Here is a 24,002-nt window from a genome sequence, read left to right on the forward strand (position 1 = left end):
CAAAATATATACAATAATAAATGCCCACGCCCCCACTAATGAGAAAAACCGTTTGACAAGGACTATGCAAGAGGTGGAGGATTTCTGGGACCTCCTGGATCAAACTATAAGTCAGATTGATAAGAAGCATGTAAAGATTTTAATAGGGGATTTTAATGCCCAGTTAGGACAAGAAAAGAAATATCGAGATGTAGTTGGAAAATGGGCTGCCCATAAACATACAAATAGAAACGGACAAAGATTAATAGAAATCTGCAGAACTCATGGATTTATCTCTAAATCAACATACTTTAAGAGAAAGCCAAACAAACTTAAGACATGGAAACATCCAGACTGGATAAAGGGGGAATGGCAATTAGACCATGTATGCATGGATAAATTCTTCCACAAGGAGATCTACAATGTCAAAGTGCTGAGAGGAACTGATACAGGTTCGGACCATTACTTAATAAAAATTAAAATCAAGTTGACTCCACTAAGAAGAAAGAGACAACAAACAGATGTGAAGAAGAAAAGAACATTTGACCCTCATCAACTAATTCAAAATGAACAATATAGAAAAGTTACAGAAGGTATAAAGTTGACTGAAAATTTGGAGGAAATAAAACAAAGTCTCAAAGAACACGCAACAAATTTGGCACTACTAAATCCAAGGAAAAAACATGCTTGGTGGAATCACGACTGTGACGAAGTGCATGAAAGAAGGCATCGGGCTTGGTTGAAATTTCAATCTCATAAAACCGAAGAAAATGCCAATAACCTCAAGAACACAAGGAAACTATTCTCCAAAATTATTAGAAAATGTAAGAGACAATATGAAACACAGTTAATTAACTCTATAGAGAAGAATTACTATAAAACCAACTCTAGAGACTATTACAAAGCCTTTCATACACAATTACAAAAGTACAGCCCTCCGACATTATTGTTGAAAAACAAAAATGGAAAAACTGCACATAACAATAAGGAGAATACTGAAATAATGGCAGAAGCATTTAAGGAACTCCTGAATTGTGAGGAACCGGAGGAAATTTTGAAAATCAACACTAATACTCCAATAAAAACCAAACCTGTAAATATTAACCCCCCTACAGTAAAAGAAGTTGAAACTGTACTTAAAGAATTGAAGAACTACAAAGCAGGTGGTGAAGACCAAATGTTTGCAGAGGTGTGGAAGTATGCTGGAGTATCTAGTCATACCTCTCTTCATATGATACTATAGAAAATTTGGATTACTGAGAAATTTCCCGATCAATGGACTATAGCTATAATTCATCCTTTGCACAAGAAAGGTGACAGATGTAATCCGGATAACTATAGAGGTATATCACTCCTCGATTGTACTTATAAGATTTTTTCAAAGATTCTCTACAACAGGATTAAGGACCAACTAGATCAAGAACTTGGAGAATACCAAGGAGGATTCAGGCCTTGGAGAAGTTGTACAGAGCAAATAATTACACTAAAGTTAATTATGGCATATTATAGAAAACGAAATAAACAACTCTCGATAACATTTGTTGATTTCAAGAAAGCCTATGATTCCATTCATAGAATATCACTATTAAAAATACTGAGACATTTTGGACTTCACCCCAAATTAATTAAATTAATAGAACTAACATTAACTAATACAAAGTCTAAAATAAAGTTTAGAGGAGAACTTTCAGAACCATTTCAGATAAAGACTGGCTTAAGACAAGGTGATGGATTATCACCGCTTCTTTTTAACTGTGCATTAGAGTACGTTATGAGGGAATGGGAAAGAAATAACCAAAAAAACATAAAGATTGGATATCAAAGGGACAACATTAATCTGAACTGTTTGGGGTTTGCTGATGACTTAGCTCTTTTGGCCAATGACATTCAGGAAACAAAACAGCAAATTAAATCTTTACAAGATATAGCTCAAAAAATTGGTTTAAAGATATCGTTTGAAAAAACAGAAGTTTTATTAACGCAGCCTCCACTTGCAAATAAAATAAGGTTGGACAACCACAATATAAAAATTGTGCAGAAATTTAAATACTTAGGAGAAGTAATCACTTATAACCTGAATGAAAAACCATCTTGGCAAAGTAAAATAGACAAACTAACTAAGATTAAACATGCTACTAAGAATACGTATAATAAAAGATGTCTTTCAATAAACACAAAATTAAGACACTACAAAACAGTTGCTCTGCCACAAATTACATACGCAAGTGAAACAATATTTAAAACAACAAATACTATTGCAATAGATAAGGTTCTTAAGATGGAGAGAAGAATAGTCAGAACTTGCTTAAACAAAAACTATCAAGTAGACGGAGTTTGGAGACTAGCTTCCAATGAAACAGTCTACAAAAATATAGAACCTATTACAAGTATAATTAAAAAGAAACGAATATCATTCCTGGGGCATTTGTTAAGAACACCTGAAAATATAATTAGCAGGAAAATAGTAGAAAAACTGTGGTATAGTAAAAGTGACATTAAATGGATCACAGAATTAAAAGAAGATATGAGAGAGTTACAAATTACAGTAGAGGATTTAAAACACATTAAAGATATTAAATGACAAACACTCTACACTACAGCTGAAAAGAAACAAACAACGAATAGGAAGAGTGGTTCCGGAGGAGGAAAGGAAATTACGCTCGGAAAGGATGAAGAAATATTGGGTGGATAAAAGAAGAAGGACTAGAAAATATAAAGTGACTAAAGTGGTCCAATGTAGGCCATAAAATTATAAATAAATAAATAAATTCTGAAGCTATAATTATCTTCAACAAACTTGTTATAAAATCAATGAGATATAATCTCGTCACCAGTTGGTGACTAAAAGGCAAGAACCTGGTGAAAATATCGACCCAGTATTTGCTGAGCTCACAGAAATTAGAAGAGCTCAGCAAAGTATGTAATTTTAAGGCAGTCATAGGTGGTAAAAACAAAAACGAATATATTCGTGACACTTTCATTACAGGATTAACTTCACAACCTATCCAGCAAAGATTGTAGAGAAACTTAAACCTCATCTTTGATGAAGCATATAATCAAGCAGTTACTTTGGAGGCGGCTGAAAATCAAGCTCTTTCTTACAACTAAATACTCTGTAATTCTCTCACTCAACCGACAACTGAAAAGGTTGGAGACTACAATGATAAACCTGAATCGGTGACAGAAGAATAAAAGAAAAACATCCCTCGAGATAATACCCAAATTCAAGCTCAGATCACGTAGGTGCTTGTAAAGGTTATTGTTTAAATTTGATACTATTATTGACATATTTACGATAACCTAATCTAAACCTACATATATCGCATAATAACACTGCATAGTGTAGTAATATTTCCAATGATAATATATGCCTCATTGCTTACACAAAATGGCCTCGCTGTTACTGGCTACCAAGTGATCCAAAACCAAACAATCGCTATGAGAATTTAAATCATTCAGCCCAACTGTTCCTGAAACCACTGAATAACTTGTTACTGATACTAATACTGAAGATCTGTAATGGCAGCAAGTGAAGTAGTTATGCACATGTTTTTATTGTATCAGACACATTTATCCTTCAAAATATAAAATTGAGTAAATGTTATAATGATTTACTTGTTATATTTTATAAATACGTATCATAGATTGGTTTTTAATCACCATAGCATTATTACTATTTTTACTGCAATTTAAAATACAATGTAATTCGGTATAAGTAGTTGTAGCAACGATTCTTTACTCATTCTATCTAATGATTCGATATTATCGTCACTAGAAAGTTGGACGCTTATTATAAAGCAGCCTAAATAACTGTAATAAGAATGTTTTTGTATTCAATAGTTTAAGCATTTCTAATTGATAATGTGGTACCCTGATTCGATTATGGTGATGGCCACTTATTGTACTGCAGCCATCAGATGTACAAATTATTGATATCAACAAATTAAAAAATAAATATAAATCACATTAGATTGGAAAATTTTTACTAGCCATAAAATCATTTTAGTACGACTGAAGGCAAAGTATAATAAGCGGCCACCAAAACAATCAGATTACAGGTTTTAAATATCGATACTATCGAATATGACATTTGACCTATAGATATTCATAAATTATCTTTGCCAGCTTTCTTTATGTAGACTAATGACGTCATTACCAACTGTTTCTAGTGATGTCATTACCAGCTGTTGTTATTTCGTTTATGGTTTATGTAGGAGAAGGCTAGTAACAACAAAGAAAAAAGGCAATGAATATACAGATATTGGCTCAAAATGTTTTTATTAGAACTAAGCAATGTTCTAAATAGCCACAAGGTAATGACCTTGCTCCTTTAGATCCGAATTGTCCAGCTTTTTATTGACGAGATGAAAACTACAATTAAAGGTGGAAATAAAATAGTGTTTTGCGACAAGAAAAGTAAGAACAAACACGACGTACCGAAAAAAATCTTGAGAAGACTTGTTTTAAACATTCTAAATTTGGTATTATGAATAAAATGGAAAATCGTGTACTATTTTAGTTGAAACCAAACAAACTATTACTTTTTTATTAACGAACGTACTTTGAATGTACGAATGTATCAATACCACCAGAAATAACATTTCAGATTGGTTAAAGTAATCGTAAGTACTACGCTGCTTTAGAACAAGTACAAACATCGTTTAAATAAAGTTTAGTTATTTTATGTAATCTGAAATAAATACATTTATTTTACATATAAAAGTATAGCTTCACTAGGTATAATACGATTTTAAAATCCTAAAACTTAATTCAATTCGAAATTAGGCCTGTCACTCAAAATTAGTTTAGTAAAATCGTGTTGGAAACAAATTTAAAATTAAATCATGTGTTCCGTGATTGACTAATGGCGGCAAGAACAGTGACGTACTGTTCATTGTTTCACAAGCAGTCACGTTTATCCTTGAAAATACATAAAGTAAGTAAATGTTATGTTTTGTTGTAATTTATAATTTATAAATTATATTAATATTTATACTTTAATTTCTAAGATTGAAACCTATCAAAACCATACTGTTCTTTGAAATATCTATGACGTTATTTGTTCTGACATTTTGCTTTCAGTCTTTTGGATGGTCATGAATATTGAGGATTCAAATCATTCGATAATCATAATCCAGTTGTGTTGGTGGCCGCTTATTACACTACAGCCAGACTGAAAATTGTAGTGACAACTACCACAAATCCTTAAAAAATTAAATATTTTGGTTTGTCCCGTTTGACTCAAACAATGCCCCTCCATTTAAACATTTTTAAGAAAACAAGTAAAACATACTACCATAAAAATTACAGACCATTAAGTTACAGATTTAAAATACAATAAATTAAACTACAATTTCCATAACTAAAACTAACCTAGTTTATTTTAGATTTATTACAATACAAAACAAAACTAAAAATTAAGCCATATTATTAAAGCATACCATACTCCGAAAATGTTCTGAAAACAGAATTGAATTTTTGATTAAAAGTAGGCCTGAATTTAAAATTCTAACAAAACCTTATCATCCCACCCTCCATTTGAAGACATAAACATTCACAGATTATAATTTGAACCTGATCTCATGTATTTATTTTAATAAACTATACTACCATAGATTATACTGATTGTCAATGACTGTTCATACAGTACTTTTTTTAACAACATTTTATTTATTTACAATCTGTTCAATTTGAGAAGAACAATAAGTAAATATTATATACAAAAACCAAATTAACAATTAAAATTATCGTACAGTACTGAAAACACTATTTCTCGTAATACCGGGTTTAGAAAATTTTCGGGTAGTATATTGGCATTTTCCAACAGCCATTTTTGGTTAGACTGAAATATCTAAGAGAGAGTATAAAATTCCCCTACCAGTTGTGAATAAACGTGACTGGAGAAAACAACTTCTTTAATAAATTCAGAATAATTATTCACTAGTCTTCGTATTAAAAAACTGCATTAAAAGATATTAGGATATGTTTATAGTTGTAGGAGATTCAGACCATGAAAAACAAAAATAAAACAAATAAGGCAATAACTAAATAAAAATAAATAGTTATTTACAGTAATTTTTCCAGCTAGTTTTGAAATATTTTTTGATGTGACAACGTCTTAAATTAGGTTGCGGCTCGGAGTCACTCATGAAAAAGTGTAACGCCCGGTAACGTTACGATGCCCGTCCAGTGGGTCCGCCGCACGGGATCCGCACGGGATAAAGCAGATAACTGTGGGTCCGCCGCACGGGATAAAGCAGATAACTATGTTTATTCGTAAAAATGTGGAGTGCTTAGATTCGTCATTTACAACAACTACAACAATAAAGGTAAATAATTGTACACTGATATTTCATTATCGTAAACTACGATTGATTGATTAATTGTTAGATTGACACAAAAGTTGAGAAACTGAGTTTATAGGTTATGTCATACTATTGACAAATAATGTTGATAGTGTTAAGTAAATTATTAGTTTAAATCACTCTGCAATCAATCGTAATTCAGTCGATTGAAAAGAAACAGCGCGTATTGCTAGTCAAACATTAAAAATAACAAATTATAACCTCTAACCTGTCATAACAGTGCGACCAAACAAACGAACTAAACCGACCAATCACCACGCGCGGAGTTAGAATTTAACTGTGTTTAGCAAGAATTTCAAATTCCAATTTTAGTAAATGTTTTATTCAACTTTACCATTTACAATAAAAAATTTTAATTAATTTCGGACTGACAAAACAGTTTTACCTAGTGTTTTCTAGTCCGCTATTTTCTTCGAATTGTTTGTTCAAAAGTTTTATTTAAGTGTTTTTAATTATTGTTTTTAACTTTTTACCGTGTTTAGATTGTATTTGTTTGATTAATTCACAAGATTCGTTCACACAAGAAATTTGATGTTCAATTCAAATATTGTAAACAAAGGCTTAAACCTAAAATGTTTTTAAAAACCTACTCCTACCGCTATGACAGCCAGCCAGGCTAATGAATTGTTCCAGCTCGGACAAAGTTCGACGTTAGACATGAATGAAATGCTAACTGTTCCTCTTCCCGATAACAACAACGACTTCGTGAATCCAAAAAAGCGACATATTACTAAAACTGCAAATGCTTCTCCACCCTCCTAAGAAGTACTACCTCGATGTGAGTGAGATTCATTCAAAAAAAACCGATTCAAGATACTTGAACCAACCCATACCAATGTTGCAGATCATAGCTACTGTCTTCCTTCCTCACAACAAGGACATGAAATGGAACAAGGATCTCCTGATGATATAAAGAAAAATAAATCACGATCTAAGATCCCACCAATATTTTTGCGTGACGTAAATAACCACCAAGAAATAATAAAAGATATTAAGTGTAATGTAATATCAAGTTTCACAACTGAAATCAAAGCTAAATCGATCAAGATAAACCTAACAGAAATAAATGACTACAGGAAACTAACTAACTTTTATGAAACAAATCAAGTAAAGTTTTTTCACGTTTAAACCTTCCCAGGACAAAAACCTTGAAGTGATCATTCGTAATGTTCCCTACTCTCTAACTGACGAAGAAATCAATCAAGAGTTATGTGACATGGGTTACCCCGACCATTAAAGTAATCAAGATTGTTCAACAAAAACAAAAGTCCAATGCCACTCTGTTTTGTAGAGCTGGAGAATTCGGAAAGTGGTCGTGATATTATGAACCTTGAACAATTGTTTCACGCCATAGTTTAAAGTGGAAATTAAAAGGAAGTCCAAAAAACATCCCACAGTGTCTGAGATGCCAAGACTTTGGTCACACACAAAAAACTTCTGCAAACTGGACCCTCGCTGTGTGCGGTGCTCGGGATCCCATCTCTATTCAGACTGCCCGGTCAGTAAAGAAACCAAACCAGTGTGTGTTAACTGCGGCGAGGAACATACTTCAAATTACAGGAGGTGTAAATACTACCAGGGCAATCAAGCAAGAAATTGACCGTCGCAAGAAATCCTCCATAGGGAACGACCAAGAATCTCGTCCACAAGTTACAACGACACGACCCGAAAACTCAACGAACCTAGGGAAAACTCAACCAAAATCATCTCCACCTCGATCTCCGTTGAATATGAACTCCCCCAGCTATGCTGAGGTGGTCATCCGTCCGTACATTCCTTCAACTGCAAACTCCGTAGAGGATCCACAATCTCTGGAAGCAGGTAACATCTCAGGTCTTGACGAAATAAATAAGCAATGTAGTAAAAAATACTCATACCCCAGTTTGAAAAAAGGTTATTCAGCAGGTTATTGCTTCTTTCTTTAAAAATGCCCGTGACTAACAATCAGGCCCCAACTCTCTTTAAAAAACTTAAAATTGTTCTCAATTGGAAATGCCAATGGCTTGAAAGACAAAAAAACATCTCTTTACACAGATTTCCTAGTAAGACATAATATAGATGTTGCATTGTGTCACTGAAAACTCACTTCCTGCCAATGATAAATTTAAAATAAGTGGCTATTCTATTTACAGACAGGACCGAGTGGCTCCTCATGCCTCTGGGGGTGTCGCAATTTTGATCAAAAGAAACATAAAACACCACGAATTTCTTGCTCCCCAGTTACAAAGTTTAGAAGCTGTTTCCATAAAAATAATTTTACAAAATGGACTCAACTTTTCATTTAGTATCAGCATACTTACCTCCTAACAAACGTTTTGTTGATGAAGATTTTAATAGAATTCTCTATAATAATAGTCCTACTATTTTAATGGGAGATCTAAACAGTAAAAACACTTTATGGGGATGTCGCACTAATAACCCAAAGGGTAAATAAATTGAATGGACTACTTGATGCGTACAACTATTAATATATCTGCTCCTGTAGAACCAACATTTTATTCCGTGGCAGAGAAACCAGCAACCTGACATATTAGATATTGTTTTGTTTAATAATTTCAATGAACCGATAGTACAGCAAACCTTATGCGAGTTAACGTCTGACCACTTACCAGTAATTGTAACTTTTTCAATTAAACCCGATTTTACCAATCCTCCATTGAAACTAATAAATGGTAAAGTTGACTGGGCTGTATTTCATAACGAATTAGAAACTAATATTATCTTGCCGAATTGTTTACAGTCTTTCGAAGATATTGACAACTGTGTACTACAATTCACTGAGCTGATTAAAAATTCGGTTAAAAAAGCAGTCGCAAAACAATCACAAACCATGTTTTGTCCTAATCGCCCTCCGCAAAGAATTCTTAATTTAATTAAAGAAAAACATGTTTTTAGGAGACGGTGGCAGAGACACAGGCATCCAGAAGATCGCATGCAGCTTAACAGGCTCATCAGGAAAATAAAATCAGAATTAGATATTTTTCAAAATTAATGACTATCAGAAATATTTGAAGTGAAATAAACCCAGGGCGATAGTTCAAATGTGGCTGGCAACCAAAAGAATTCTCAGAACGCCTTCTACGATCCCTCCCCTTCAACAAGGCCAGGAGACGTACCAGAGTGACTCTGAAAAAATGTGAGGTTTTTTGCGAATTATTTGAAAAATGCTTTTTCCCCCTAACCCTACTGTTTAATTTTGCAAACTGAAGATGAAGTCAACAGGTTTTTAAATAGCACAATCTTATCTGCTGAGCTTCCCACTCAGTATATCTCAACATCTGAAATTAGAAATGTTATCCAATACCTACCGTTGAGGAAAGCTCCTGGGTATGACTTGATAACAAACTTAATATTAAAGGAACTCCCGCCAACAGCCCATCAGCTAATTAAAAACTTTATTTAATGCATGCCTACACGTTGGTTACTTTCCTAAATCCTGGAAACATGCTGAAGTTTATTGTTATCCACAAGCCCGGTAAGCCTGTTAGAAATCCCTCTAGTTACAGACCCATCACCTACTACCCACTCTGGCAAAAGTATTTGAAAAGCTAATACAGAAGAGACTATGCAGATTCATTGAAGATGCTCAATGTATTCCTCCCCACCAATTCGGTTTTAGGGCAAAAACATTCTACTACGCAGCAACTTGCGAGGTTAACACAAACAATAGTGCAAGGGTTTGAAAATAAAAGACACTCTGCTGCTTTGTTTCTGGATGTTGCTCAGGCCTTTGACAAAGTATGGCACAAAGGCCTTCTGTATAAGCTATTTCAAACTGGACTTCCAAATTACTTGCAAAACATCATCGAATCATTTTTAGAAAACCGGACTTTTTCAGTAAAAATAAATTCTACTCATTCCACTGTTCGACAGATCCGGGCTGGTGTGCCACAAGGCTCAATTTTAGGACCTATCCTGTTTAATATGTTCATGCATGACCTACCCATTTCCAGCTCATTCTACGCTTGCTCTTTTCGCTGATGACACTGCCTTGATTTCCCAACATCAAGACATTGACACAGCAGTTGACATGCTTCAGACTGATACAGACCTACTGTTGGATTGGTTCGTTAATTGGAAAATCGCACTTAACCCTCTAAAATGTGAAGCGAAAATATTTTTCGCTAAGAAAAATTCAATCCCTTAAGGAATATAGAAATTCAAGATAACATCATACCATGGAATGAAAATGACAGAACTGTTAAATATTTGGGTGTCTTATTAGACTCTAAACTTACTTATAAACAGCACATAAATTCAAAATTAAATCAAGCAAACACAAGAGATTGGCACAAATGTACCCAATTATCAATAGAAGATCATTCTCTTAAACTTAAATGCGCTCTTTTAATCTACCAAGGAATATTCAGACCCCTCTTAACTTATGCTTGTCCAGTTTGGGGTCCTTGCCTCCATAAATCAAAAATGAACAAACTTCAAGTATTCCAAAACAAGTTTTTGAGAATAGCAACAAATTCTCCATGGTTTGTTAGAAACCGACAGATTCATAATGAATTAGAAATTCCGACCATCTGTGACCTACATCCGAAAACTAAGTGCTACATTTCTAGAAACTCTGGACCAATCAACAGGTGCTGTCCATTTTAACATTGGCCCAAAGAACTGTCAACAGAAGACTGAAAGCACGTCTTGCTCAAGACATTTTATTTATAATTTGAAACTTACATTGTTTGTCAAGTACTAATTTTACTGTTATTTTCTGTTAACTGTATTATGTTATAGGGGTGTCTCCATTGGAGCAAACCCACTAATGTTAATATTTCTATGTTCTTCTGTTCTCTATGATTCAAACTTCTGTGTATAAATTATTTACTTGTAGTAATTGAACCAGAAATAAAGCTTTTGAAAAAAAAAAAAAAAAAAAAAAAAAAAAAAAATAATTAATTTCAAATTATGTACAATGTTTTAGTAAACAAAATATATTTCTATAGTTAAAATTTGTGCAATTCTTATTTTCATTCAATTCCTTGTTCCTATTGTGCAATTTAATAATATTCATATCAATAAATATTCTACCGAGAAAAAGACGTTGTCACGTAAAATCTTCGCCCGTAAAACCGACTTTACAGGCAACCATTTTTTTTTTTTTTCTAAACTGTTGAAACAAAAAAAGAGACAAACATAAAAAAACTGATCATAAACTAAAAATTAAGAAAAAAATAATGTGGTAGGTTTATTTTCAAAGTTCTCAAGTGTCACCAGATAGTAGGAGGCTCCCATTCTTAAAGCTATGACCTAAAGGTTGGCACAGCTGGATATCGTGTTCGCGGCTACTAATAGATTACATGCCAAATTCAAATCTATAATGGCACTCGCCGCACATATGCTGGCTTAAAGCAAGATTTTATGTCACGTTATGTTAGTTTACATTAAAAATCTGTGGAGCCACATTATATTACAAGGTAGGAGTACGTCACACTTCATGTCGTAACAGGCTTCACTGAGTTTCGATGCAAAATTTCAAGTCTATAGCTCATTTCATTATTGATAGATAGTACGACATGTAAGCATGCGGGAAAGGAATTTTTACATTTCCCCGGAACAAAAGAGAAATTGTGTCAGCTTGCTGAGTGATTAGACTTCAACGATGATCAGCCAAATTCCATAGTTGGGCATGCACTATCATAGAGCTCATTCTTCTGTATATAGAAATAATGTTTCATGCAAAACTATTACAGTAGCCCCGTTTCTTATATTGCTTGGTGTTATTTTGTATCTGAATTAAAAGCAAATTCTTCAAAGAAACAATATTTTACCTCCCGTAGTATGCCTGTTTAATTGGAATACTTGCTCTTGTTTTGTTTCATAATGTCTAAGGACTTTAAATGCTTTGAGAACAGCGATTGTCTCATTGCAAATAAGACATAACGCTTTATTATTGTTATCTATCCTTAAACCGTCATGGGTCCACTCTTTATTAAAAGCACGGCACACATACGAGTAATTAACTTTCCTTTTTGTAAAAGAAGCCATTATTATGAAGAATAAAAAAGACACTGATCACGATCACTATGCACTCCGCGAAACATCAACATGCACTCGCACTAGTTGTGATTGTAACCAACGTTGGAAAACGAGTGACAAGAAAATAGAATTTAGAACTAAAACAAATCAATCATAAGACATGCGGCATGGTACAGTCCGTTGTTAGCTTATTGGTTGATCGCCACTCGTTTACAGCTAGTTTTACACTTATTGAGAAAAGAAGAGACGAGTACCTGTACACATATGTATTGGTAAAAATGCTTAAATGAAGTATATTATCAAATAATTCTTTTTCAGTATGCTAACTTTTCGCGGGCCGGTAAAAATTGGTTCGCGGGTCGTAGTTTGGAGACCCTGGTTTATGGTATGTAAATGTTTTCAATTTATACTGTCATCTCTTGTCGGAGTGGCATGTGAGATGGAGGGTGAAGGTTAATGAAACCAAGTCCACTCATGTAACTTTCACAACAAGGCCTGCCAACTGCCCACCTGTCTCTCTTAATAATGTCCTCCTCCCCCAATCTGAAGAAGTGAAATATCTGGGTATGCATCTAGACCGAAGACTAACTTGGCGTTCTCATATCTGGCACAAAAGATTATTTTTAAACTCAAAATTCAAAAAAATATCCTGGCTTTTAAACAAGAGGTAGAAATTATCATTAAGAAATAAGTTGTTAGTATACAAGGTGATTTTGAAACCTGGTTGGTTTTATGGTATACAGCTTTGGGGTACAACCAGTAACTCCAACATCGAAATTCTCCAACGTTTTCAGTCTAAAGTCCTTCGGAACATCCTGGAAGCTCCGTGGTATATAACTAATCAATTTATACATCAAGACACCAAAATTCCCACAGTAAAAGAGGAAATAACTCGCTACAGCAAGAAGTACCAAGACAAGCTAAGCTGTATTCTCATCCGAACTACCTTGCGATGAACCTGTTGGATAATAGTGCGTCAGTTACACGTCTGAAGAGACACTCAATCCTGGACTTACGTCTTAGGTTCTAATTTCAAACTTTCTTGTTTATTTGTGTTAGCTCTATCGCTGGATAGAGTCTAACTCGTGCTAATTTATTATTTTATCTAATTTACTTATTGTTCTAAGAATGTCTAAACAGATTGTACATAAAATTGTCAAAAAAAAAAAAAAAAAAAAAAAAACTGTAATCTGTAGTTAATATATTTAGGTGATTGGTGTATTTCATTTTCAAACTATAATCTAAAGTACTTAATATATAATATTCAGAATTAAAATACCAAAAATGAAATATTCTTAAATAATGAAAAGCTTTAAAAATGTATTCAATAACGTTTAGCAGAAAATATACAATACCAGAAATGGCGTTTATGTTTGAAGTTGTTGGAGAATTATGGCCTTTTATACTTATAAAACTTAAAAAACCAGAAAAGTTACCTTATTCCTGAGTCCATTATAATTTCAAGGATATAATGAAAACCTAATAGAACATGTTACAAGAGAGTAATGTATGTTATTTATTGATACAGTATAATGTATTTTATATAATACATATGATGTTTAAAGAACAATTTTCTTATGACATATTTCACATGTTCACGATTGAAAGAATTGATTATTTATAGATAAATATAATTACTACTAAAAATATAATACTAAGTATATAAGTAAACATAATTATTTTGTACTTAAACTGAATAAGACTTGAAAACAACAAATTATGACCCTAATTTTAAATACTTGGGGTTAACTTTTAATTTAATACAAACAGACAATTCTTTCTAATTTTGCCTGGTAGAGTCAGAAAACAATTTTATTATAGTGACTAGGATGGGAATATTTTTACTTCCAACTTATATCAAGATGTGTGGTACTCTTTTAAGGAGAATATAAAATCATAAAGTCTATTTAACACAGCGTAGTGTGTTAAACTAAAAAAAAAACACTAACATCAAATTTTATTCTCCGGCAAATTGAATTAATAATAATTTGTAGTTATAAACAACAACGATTTTGGTTCTGGCTTGTGCTATCAGAAGATTTTATAGTTGATAAAAGCAAAAGTAGTTGTATTTTGACCTTAAGACGTATCTTTCACTTACATTGTTTTATAGTAGCAGTAAACACGGCAAACACAGCCTTGTTTTTTCCCCGAATGAATAAATTACTACTATTTAGAGTTAGCCCTTATTTATTGACTCCACAAATAGTTATTGAATAAGTCTACGCATTAGGTTCTATTTTCAATTCACTTCACCTATTAAGTATGCATCAAAGTTAGGAATATATTAGGTCAGGTATACAAACAAGTTAGCTAACACCACATGATGCTTATTGGCTAGTTGAAGACGTCCCACTTACAAGCTCCTTCTCCAATGGACTTCTTTGCTTCCGCTTTGTTTAGTTCCACTTTTAATGCTGCGTTTTCACATAGACAAAGTTGCGAAGTTTCGTGGCCGTCAGTAAAAATTGAAACGAGTGCAAGAGCTCTTGCGAGGGCTGTCGCAACAAGAATCGGACAGTTGTCCGTGAGGATTTGAGATAAGTGGTGTGAAGTAAAACTGTTTAGTGTGAACAGATCCCTGATGGAGCCGGGTCCTGGCAACCTCTCACACACGTTAAACATCTCATTTCAAACTTCCAATACATACAAATATACGCATATATTACTTCGGAAATAATATTGTACGTGTAATACAGTAGAGTCCCGTTAATCCGACCTAATTGGGACCGAGCCCTATTCGGATTATGTGATTGTTCGGATTAACCAGAATTAGAGAAAAATACGGTTTTAAACTTGAGAATGGGTCTATTTTGTTATAGAATTATCAACATTGTTTATTAAAACATGTTTTCTGACTGTTGCATTGTATTTCTTGACAAATAAACGTGTTTGTTAATACTAAGCACATTTACCGTATTTAGTGTGAGAGTTCTATTGTTAAGCAATGTGAGTCATCCAATAAACTCTCTTCAATGCGACTGAAGACAATAACTGAACTTATGTCTTTTAACAATTAATATTGTACTCAATAATAATATCAGTACTGTACGTCCAATTTTTGTTTGATTTCACTTCTTAATACAGTAATTTAACTCATACTTAACCTATAAGTTTCAATTTGGTACTGTATGTAACTTCATTATTTATGTACTGTACCGTACACAATTTGTCTTAATAAAATACTGTATGTATATTTAAAGTTTTCTTTGTTTATGTACGAAATGATGCACCCATTTTCATTTTTTAAGTAATTAGTTCCTATAACTGTTCATTATCGTTATAAATAATTCCTCCTGGACCTGTTCGGATTAACCGACGTTCGGATTACACGTGTTCGGATTAGCGGGACTCCACTGTATTGTCGATATCATTGATATTGGAACATTCTTAGCAAGCAACAGCCACTGTACTGAAGATAGTTATCGCTAGAAGATTTTTTATGCTACGTTTTTTGCTCGTTCCAACTTGCCGACTTACCGAGTACAGGCAAAGAAAAAATTAAAATGGTCCTTTAGACGCCATCATGCAGCACGCTACGTACTAAAAACAAAACAGCACCCCACATAGTACAAATAATTCACAGAACATGGCAATCTGTCTAATATTAATCTGGGCTGTTACGGGTTGAACATTACATGGAAGGAAATTTCCATTTGCAATTAACTATGGATCTCAAACTATTGGCCTTGATTATGGATCCCTCAGAAGAATTCATAATCAAGGATTCTTCATTAATAACGTGAAACCAAAAGGGACATTTAAATTTTAATGTAAATATTACAAAATGAGTGCATATAATGAACGCTATCGATGTAACTACTGGTAGTTGCAATCAGTTTTATGTATGGTGGACAATTATCCTTTAAATTGTATCTTTTTGTGTGGGTTTAATGAATGTCATTGGTTCAAATCTCGGTACTTGTAATTGTAATTAGATTTTTGTAGCTACACAATTCGACCATCGGTACTGTTTATACCTTACCAATTTCTAGCTATTGTACGTTAATGAAATAAAAATAGATATGCCATTAAAATTAAAATTTTTGTTTTATATCATTCTATAATGAAAGTCAACCGTTAAATCCTCGGTACTTGTAATTGTCATTATGTTTATGTACGCTCGACAATTTGGACAGATGTGTGAATAAAATTAATGACAATGACATGTACCGAGTTTGTTTTACTGATGATGTTCATTAAATGCACATGTAAAGATAACTTTTAAAACAAAAATTAATTTTTATGGCATATTTCTTTTCCTTGTATTTATGTACAATAGCTAGAGATCCATAGTGTGTAAACAGTAACGATTTGCGAATTGTTCAGCGAAAACAAAACTAATGACAAAGTCGGTTGTACTCTTGTATTGTAATTGTTTTCAAAGGAACATTTCCTTCCGTATCATTTTTAAATACTCGTAGTCTGTGGTGAGCTGCAGAAGTTACGTTTATAACGAACCACTTCTACTTCTCATGCCTGTGCAAGGTTCCAAAATCCAAATCTTGTCATAAACAAACAAATCCTCTAATAATGATAGCTAAAGCTATCTTCAGTCACGAGCTCCTCCCGTTTGTCTTCAATGGGGTGATCGTGACAGGCGGAGAGAAAGAGTGGGGGCAGAGCCGAGCAGTACCGATAAATCCCGAACATTCCTGACAAACCCTGTACATGCGGCTGATAGCGACCTCAGTTCGGAACGGTTCTGATTTCTATTATCTTACGAATTAATGAATCGTTTTATATCCGAATTAATGAGTCGTTTTATATCCGAATTAATGAGTCGTTTTATATCCGAACATATCTGCAAAACATAGAAATTATATCGAATTAATTATATTAATATTGAACTTTCTTTATAACTCCAAAGATACTTTACAAAATGTGAGATGGTGCACAACGAATAAAATGTCATAATCTAGAATAGAATAGAAAAATTATTTATTTTCTTGAAAATATGTACAATAGTAAAATTATATAAACATCATTTATACCTTAAGCACAAACACAAACATTGCTCCTTAGTTGTAGACACAATTGACATGAGAATAAAAATAAAACAATGTTACTTTTTATTAAAGAAATATGAACATGTCTTTTTTTATTTTAATACAGCTAGGGTACATCAATAAACAAAATTCAAGAAAACAAAATAGGACCTCAAAAGGCAAGGAACTGCCTGTGTAGAGGCTCCAACTTTCTTAGAAAAACAAAAGAAAACAACACTCAAGCAAATGAAATTAACAAATAAATTCAAATACGATAAATCTACCCATTTAAACTAAGCTTTAATAAAACAAATTTGAATAAAAAACACATTATATAATTTTCAAAGTCTAAAGCTAATTCAGTATACATAAAATGCCATAAATATAAATTACTAGCGGGCCCGGCGCGCTTTGCTGCGCATTTCAATAATTTTTGCAAAAGTTGCCCGCGGCTTCGCACGCAATTTCCCGTTGAAAACAGTACACTATATTCACTTATTCTTTTTCTATCACATTCTAAACATTGCTGAGATAATTGATAGTCGTTCCATCGTGAGCCTCTTGGGCGTATTATGAAGGTATGTACCATATTCCTGCCTCTATCTAGCTGTTACCCACGGCTTCGCACGCAAATCTTAAGAACCGAAGTCCTTATATTACTTAGTAAATTTTTTTTTTTACTATAATAAATTTTAGATTAAATTAGTTATATCTCCGATGCCACGATTGAGCTTGCTTTGTTGTCTCGATCGAGAGAATATGTACACACGGAGTTTTGAGAACCATACTTCTGTCAAAAAAAACAACTAAGGTTGATTTTATAACATTCTTTATATTTGTAGCCAACGTAAGATAGTAATTATGATATCTGCATTGCTCTTCTGATCAAGCATGAGCATGGTTTATATTAAATAAATATTGCAGTTAAAGGTGAATTTTTACGTCAAATTTGAATTGTATTATCTGGATAGTAAAGTCTATGTTTAACAGTGATTGCAGAAACAGTTTAAACAAAATTTGTCGTTTCTCTTAAGCTTACTCTATGCTTTAAAACTATAAGTGTAATATATGTTTACAAAGAACAGCTGATTAAAAATTTGAAAAGACGTTAACATATGTTTGCTGCAATGCATTTCTTATGGGTATTTCTGTAACCAAGGATCTTCAGCTGACTGACAAAACAGTTTTACCTAGTGTTTTTCTAGTCCGCTATTTTCTTCGAATTGTTTTGTTCAAAAGTTTTATTTAAGTGTTTTTTAATTATTGTTTTTAACTTTTTACCGTGTTTAGATTTGTATTTGTTTGATTAATTCACAAGATTCGTTCACACAAGAAATTTGATGTTCAATTCAAATATTGTAAACAAAGGCTTAACCTAAAATGTTTTAAACCTACTCCTACCGCTATGGACAGCCAGCCAGGCTAATGAATTGTTCCCGCTCGGACAAAATTCGACGTTAGACATGAATGAAATGCTAACTGTTCCTCTTCCCGATAACAAACAACGACTTCGTGAATCCAAAAAAAGCGACATATTACTAAAACTGCAAATGCTTCTCCCACCTCCTAAGAAGTACTACCTCGATGTGAGTGAGATTCATTCAAAAAACCGATTCAAGATACTTGAACCAACCCATACCAATGTTGCAGATCATAGCTACTGTCTTCCTTCCTCACAAACAAGGACATGAAATGGAACAAGGATCTCCTGATGATATAAAGAAAAATAAATCACGATCTAAGATCCCACCAATATTTTTGCGTGACGTAAATAACCACCAAGAAATAATAAAAGATATTAAGTGTAATGTAATATCAAGTTTCACAACTGAAATCAAAGCTAAATCGATCAAGATAAACCTACAGAAATAAATGACTACAGGAAACTAACTAACTTTTATGAAACAAATCAAGTAAAGTTTTTTCACGTTTAAACCTTCCCAGGACAAAAACCTTGAAGTGATCATTCGTAATGTTCCCTACTCTCTAACTGACGAAGAAATCAATCAAGAGTTATGTGACATGGGTTACCCGACCATTAAAGTATCAAGATTGTTCAACAAAAACAAAAGTCCAATGCCACTCTGTTTTGTAGAGCTGGAGAATTCGGAAAGTGGTCGTGATATTATGAACCTTGAACAATTGTTTCACGCCATAGTTAAAGTGGAAATTAAAAGGAAGTCAAAAAAAACATCCCACAGTGTCTGAGATGCCAAGACTTTGGTCACACACAAAAAACTTCTGCAAACTGGACCCTCGCTGTGTGCGGTGCTCGGGATCCCATCTCTATTCAGACTGCCCGGTCAGTAAAGAAACCAAACCAGTGTGTGTTAACTGCGGCGAGGAACATACTTCAAATTACAGGAGGTGTAAATACTACCAGGGCATCAAGCAGAAATTGACCGGTCGCAAGAAAATCCTCCATAGGGAACGACCAAGAATCTCGTCCACAAGTTACAACGACACGACCCGAAAACTCAACGAACCTAGGGAAAACTCAACCAAAATCAATCTCCACCTCGATCTCCGTTGAATATGAACTCCCCCAGCTATGCTGAGGTGGCTCATCCGTCGTACATTCCTTCAACTGCAAACTCCGTAGAGGATCCACAATCTCTGAAGCAGGTAACATCTCAGGTCTTGACGAAATAATAAGCAATGTAGTAAAAATACTCATACCCCAGTTGAAAAAGGTTATTCAGCAGGTTATTGCTTCTTTCTTTAAAAATGCCCGTGCCCGTGACTAACAATCAGGCCCCAACTCTCTTTAAAAAACTTAATTGTTCTCAATTGGAATGCCAATGGCTTGAAAGACAAAAAACATCTCTTTACACAGATTTCCTAGTAAGACATAATATAGATGTTGCATGTGTCACTGAAACTCACTTCCTGCCCAATGATAAATTTAAAATAAGTGGCTATTCTATTTACAGACAGGACCGAGTGGCTCCTCATGCCTCTGGGGGTGTCGCAATTTTGATCAAAAGAAACATAAAAACACCACGAATTTCTTGCTCCCCAGTTACAAAGTTTAGAAGCTGTTTCCATAAAAAATATTTTTACAAAATGGACTCAACTTTTCATTAGTATCAGCATACTTACCTCCTAACAAACGTTTTGTTGATGAAGATTTTTAATAGGATTCTCTATAATAATAGTCCTACTATTTTAATGGGAGATCTAAACAGTAAAAACACTTTATGGGGATGTCGCACTAATAACCCAAAGGGTAATAAATTGAATGACTACTTGATGCGTACAAACTATTAATATATCTGCTCCTGTAGAACCAACATTTTATCCGTGGCAGAGAAACCAGCAACCTGACATATTAGATATTGTTTTGTTTAATAATTTCAATGAACCGATAGTACAGCAAACCTTATGCGAGTTAACGTCTGACCACTTACCAGTAATTGTAACTTTTTCAATTAAACCCGATTTTACCAATCCTCCATTGAAACTAATAAATGGTAAAGTTGACTGGGCTGTATTTCATAACGAATTAGAAACTAATATTATCTTGCCGAATTGTTTACAGTCTTTCGAAGATATTGACAACTGTGTACTACAATTCACTGAGCTGATTATAAAAATTCGGTTAAAAAAAGCAGTCGCAAAACAATCACAAACCATGTTTTGTCCTAATCGCCCTCCGCAAAGAATTCTTAATTTAATTAAAGAAAAACATGTTTTTAGGAGACGGTGGCAGAGACACAGGCATCCAGAAGATCGCATGCAGCTTAACAGGCTCATCAGGGAAAATAAAATCAGAATTAGATATTTTCAAAATTAATGACTATCAGAAATATTTGAGTGAAATAAACCCAGGCGATAGTTCAATGTGGCTGGCAACCAAAAGAATTCTCAGAACGCCTTCTACGATCCCTCCCCTTCAACAAGGCCAGGAGACGTAACCAGAGTGACTCTGAAAAATGTGAGGTTTTTGCGAAATTATTTTGAAAATGCTTTTTCCCCTAACCCTACTGTTAATTTGCAAAACTGAAGATGAAGTCAACAGGTTTTTAAATAGCACAATCTTATCTGCTGAGCTTCCCACTCAGTATATCTCAACATCTGAAATTAGAAATGTTATCCAATACCTACCGTTGAGGAAAGCTCCTGGGTATGACCTTGATAACAAACTTAATATTAAAGGAACTCCCGCCAACAGCCCATCAGCTATTAAAAACTTTATTTAATGCATGCCTACACGTTGGTTACTTTCCTAAATCCTGGAAACATGCTGAAGTTATTGTTATCCACAAGCCCGGTAAGCCTGTTAGAAATCCCTCTAGTTACAGACCCATCAGCCTACTACCCACTCTGGCAAAAGTATTTGAAAAGCTAATACAGAAGAGACTATGCAGATTCATTGAAGATGCTCAATGTATTCCTCCCCACCAATTCGGTTTTAGGGCAAAACATTCTACTACGCAGCAACTTGCGAGGTTAACACAAAACAATAGTGCAAGGGTTTGAAAATAAAAGACACTCTGCTGCTTTGTTTCTGGATGTTGCTCAGGCCTTTGACAAAGTATGGCACAAAGGCCTTCTGTATAAGCTTATTTTCAAACTGGACTTCCAAATTACTTGCAAAACATCATCGAATCATTTTTAGAAAACCGGACTTTTTCAGTAAAAATAAATTCTACTCATTTCCACTGTTCGACAGATCCGGGCTGGTGTGCCACAAGGCTCAATTTTAGGACCTATCCTGTTTAATATGTTCATGCATGACCTACCCATTCCAGCTCATTCTACGCTTGCTCTTTTTCGCTGATGACACTTGCCTTGATTTCCCAACATCAAGACATTGACACAGCAGTTGTACATGCTTCAGACTGATACAGACCTACTGTTGGATTGGTTCGTTAATTGGAAAATCGCACTTAACCCTCTAAAATGTGAAGCGAAAATATTTTCGCTAAGAAAATTCAATCCCTTAAGGAATATAGAAATTCAAGATAACATCATACCATGGAATGAAAATGACAGAACTGTTAAATATTTGGGTGTCTTATTAGACTCTAAACTTACTTATAAACAGCACATAAATTCAAAATTAAATCAAGCAAACACAAGATTGGCACAAATGTACCCAATTATCAATAGAAGATCATCTCTTAAACTTAAATGCGCTCTTTTAATCTACCAAGGAATATTCAGACCCCTCTTAACTTATGCTTGTCCAGTTTGGGGTCCTTGCCTCCATAAAATCAAAATGAACAAACTTCAAGTATTCCAAAACAAGTTTTTGAGAATAGCAACAAATTCTCCATGGTTTGTTAGAAACCGACAGATTCATAATGAATTAGAAATTCCGACCATCTGTGACTACATCCGAAAACTAAGTGCTTACATTTCTAGAAACTCTGGACCAATCAACAGGTGCTGTCCATTTTAACATTGGCCAAAGAACTGTCAACAGAAGACTGAAAGCACGTCTTGTTCAAGACATTTTATATAATTTGAAACTTACATTGTTTGTCAAGTACTAATTTTATTGTTTATTTTCTGTTAACTGTATTATTGTTATAGGGTGTCTCCATTGGAGCAAACCCACTAATGTTAATATTTCTATGTTCTTCTGTTCTCTATGATTCAAACTTCTGTGTATAATTATTTACTTGTAGTAATTGAACCAGAAATAAAGCTTTTGAAAAAAAAAAAAAAAAAAAAAAAAAAAAAATCTGTAACCAGTGGGGCGGAATCCTGAATCGGGAAAGGGATGGGCATAGCTTATAAACCTTATCCGTGGAAAAATACATATACGTACAAATTTTCATCATGATCGGTCCAATAGTTCACGATTCCATAAAGGACAAACATACAAACATTCATTTTTATATATATAGAAGATAGATAACCATATCCAGTTATCGAGAAATAAGCTATAGACTTGAAATTGTGCATGCAACTTCGACCAAGCCTGATAAGTGTCATTTTGTGTCGTCTGGCGTACGCGATTATAATGCTGATCTGATCTATAGTACATGGAAATTATCGAATAATTTCTAACTAATAGTAATGTAACCTACAAATTATATTTATTTGATTAAGGCAGTTGGAAAATGCAATGAACCAAATATAATGTTACGAAACAATTTTATTGGTTTACATTTTAATACGAAAGATGCAATTAAAAAACTCAACATAATTGTTGATTTTGTGTTTGGAGACCCTGAAGATAAATTCTTTAACTACTATGCTAAGTAGGGCTCTTTTTAATCCTCCTGGATGTTTAATCCACCCTCGAATGTTTTATAGCTACGCCACTGAATGTAACGAAGTTACTTTGTTACATTAGACTTCCTTACGTCTTTTTTGGTATTTCGATACTCCGTTGTATTGGTTTATTTGTATGTAGACAAGAGTAATTGCCTGCCATTAATTACGTTGTAAAATCACGGTTCAATGAAATAAATTTAATTGCGCTGCATCCTGCAGCATCCAGCTTTGAAAATGTAATATATATATTACATTTATACATATACATACATATACATATTACACCACCAGGCTCTATTAAATTCAGAGGAGTACAGAGCGAGAACGCGCGGACTGCTTATTCCACTATTCTAATACGCGGGCTATCTCTAGTTGGCAGGAGGGGCCCCTCCATCCCCACTTTTTCTCTCCGCCTGTCACGATCACCCCATTGAAGACAAACGGGAGGAGCTCG

The 24,002-nt window shown here is 33.9% G+C and overlaps 1 protein-coding gene across 2 annotated transcripts in view; it reads right to left on the minus strand.

The window, feature by feature from the left end:
• The window catches only part of LOC124357490 (gamma-tubulin complex component 2-like), a 108,024-nt gene extending 102,448 nt beyond the window's left edge, over positions 1–5,576 (minus strand). For both annotated transcript variants that reach the window (XM_046809334.1, XM_046809333.1), the window contains exon 1: positions 5,421–5,576. The gene's annotated coding sequence lies outside the window, so the exon portion shown is untranslated. The remainder of the gene's footprint in view (positions 1–5,420) is intronic.
• Positions 5,577–24,002: the final 18,426 nt, after the last annotated feature.

This window comes from Homalodisca vitripennis, chromosome 3 (assembly GCF_021130785.1).
Source record: "Homalodisca vitripennis isolate AUS2020 chromosome 3, UT_GWSS_2.1, whole genome shotgun sequence".
Classification (NCBI taxonomy): Eukaryota; Metazoa; Arthropoda; class Insecta; order Hemiptera; family Cicadellidae; genus Homalodisca; species Homalodisca vitripennis.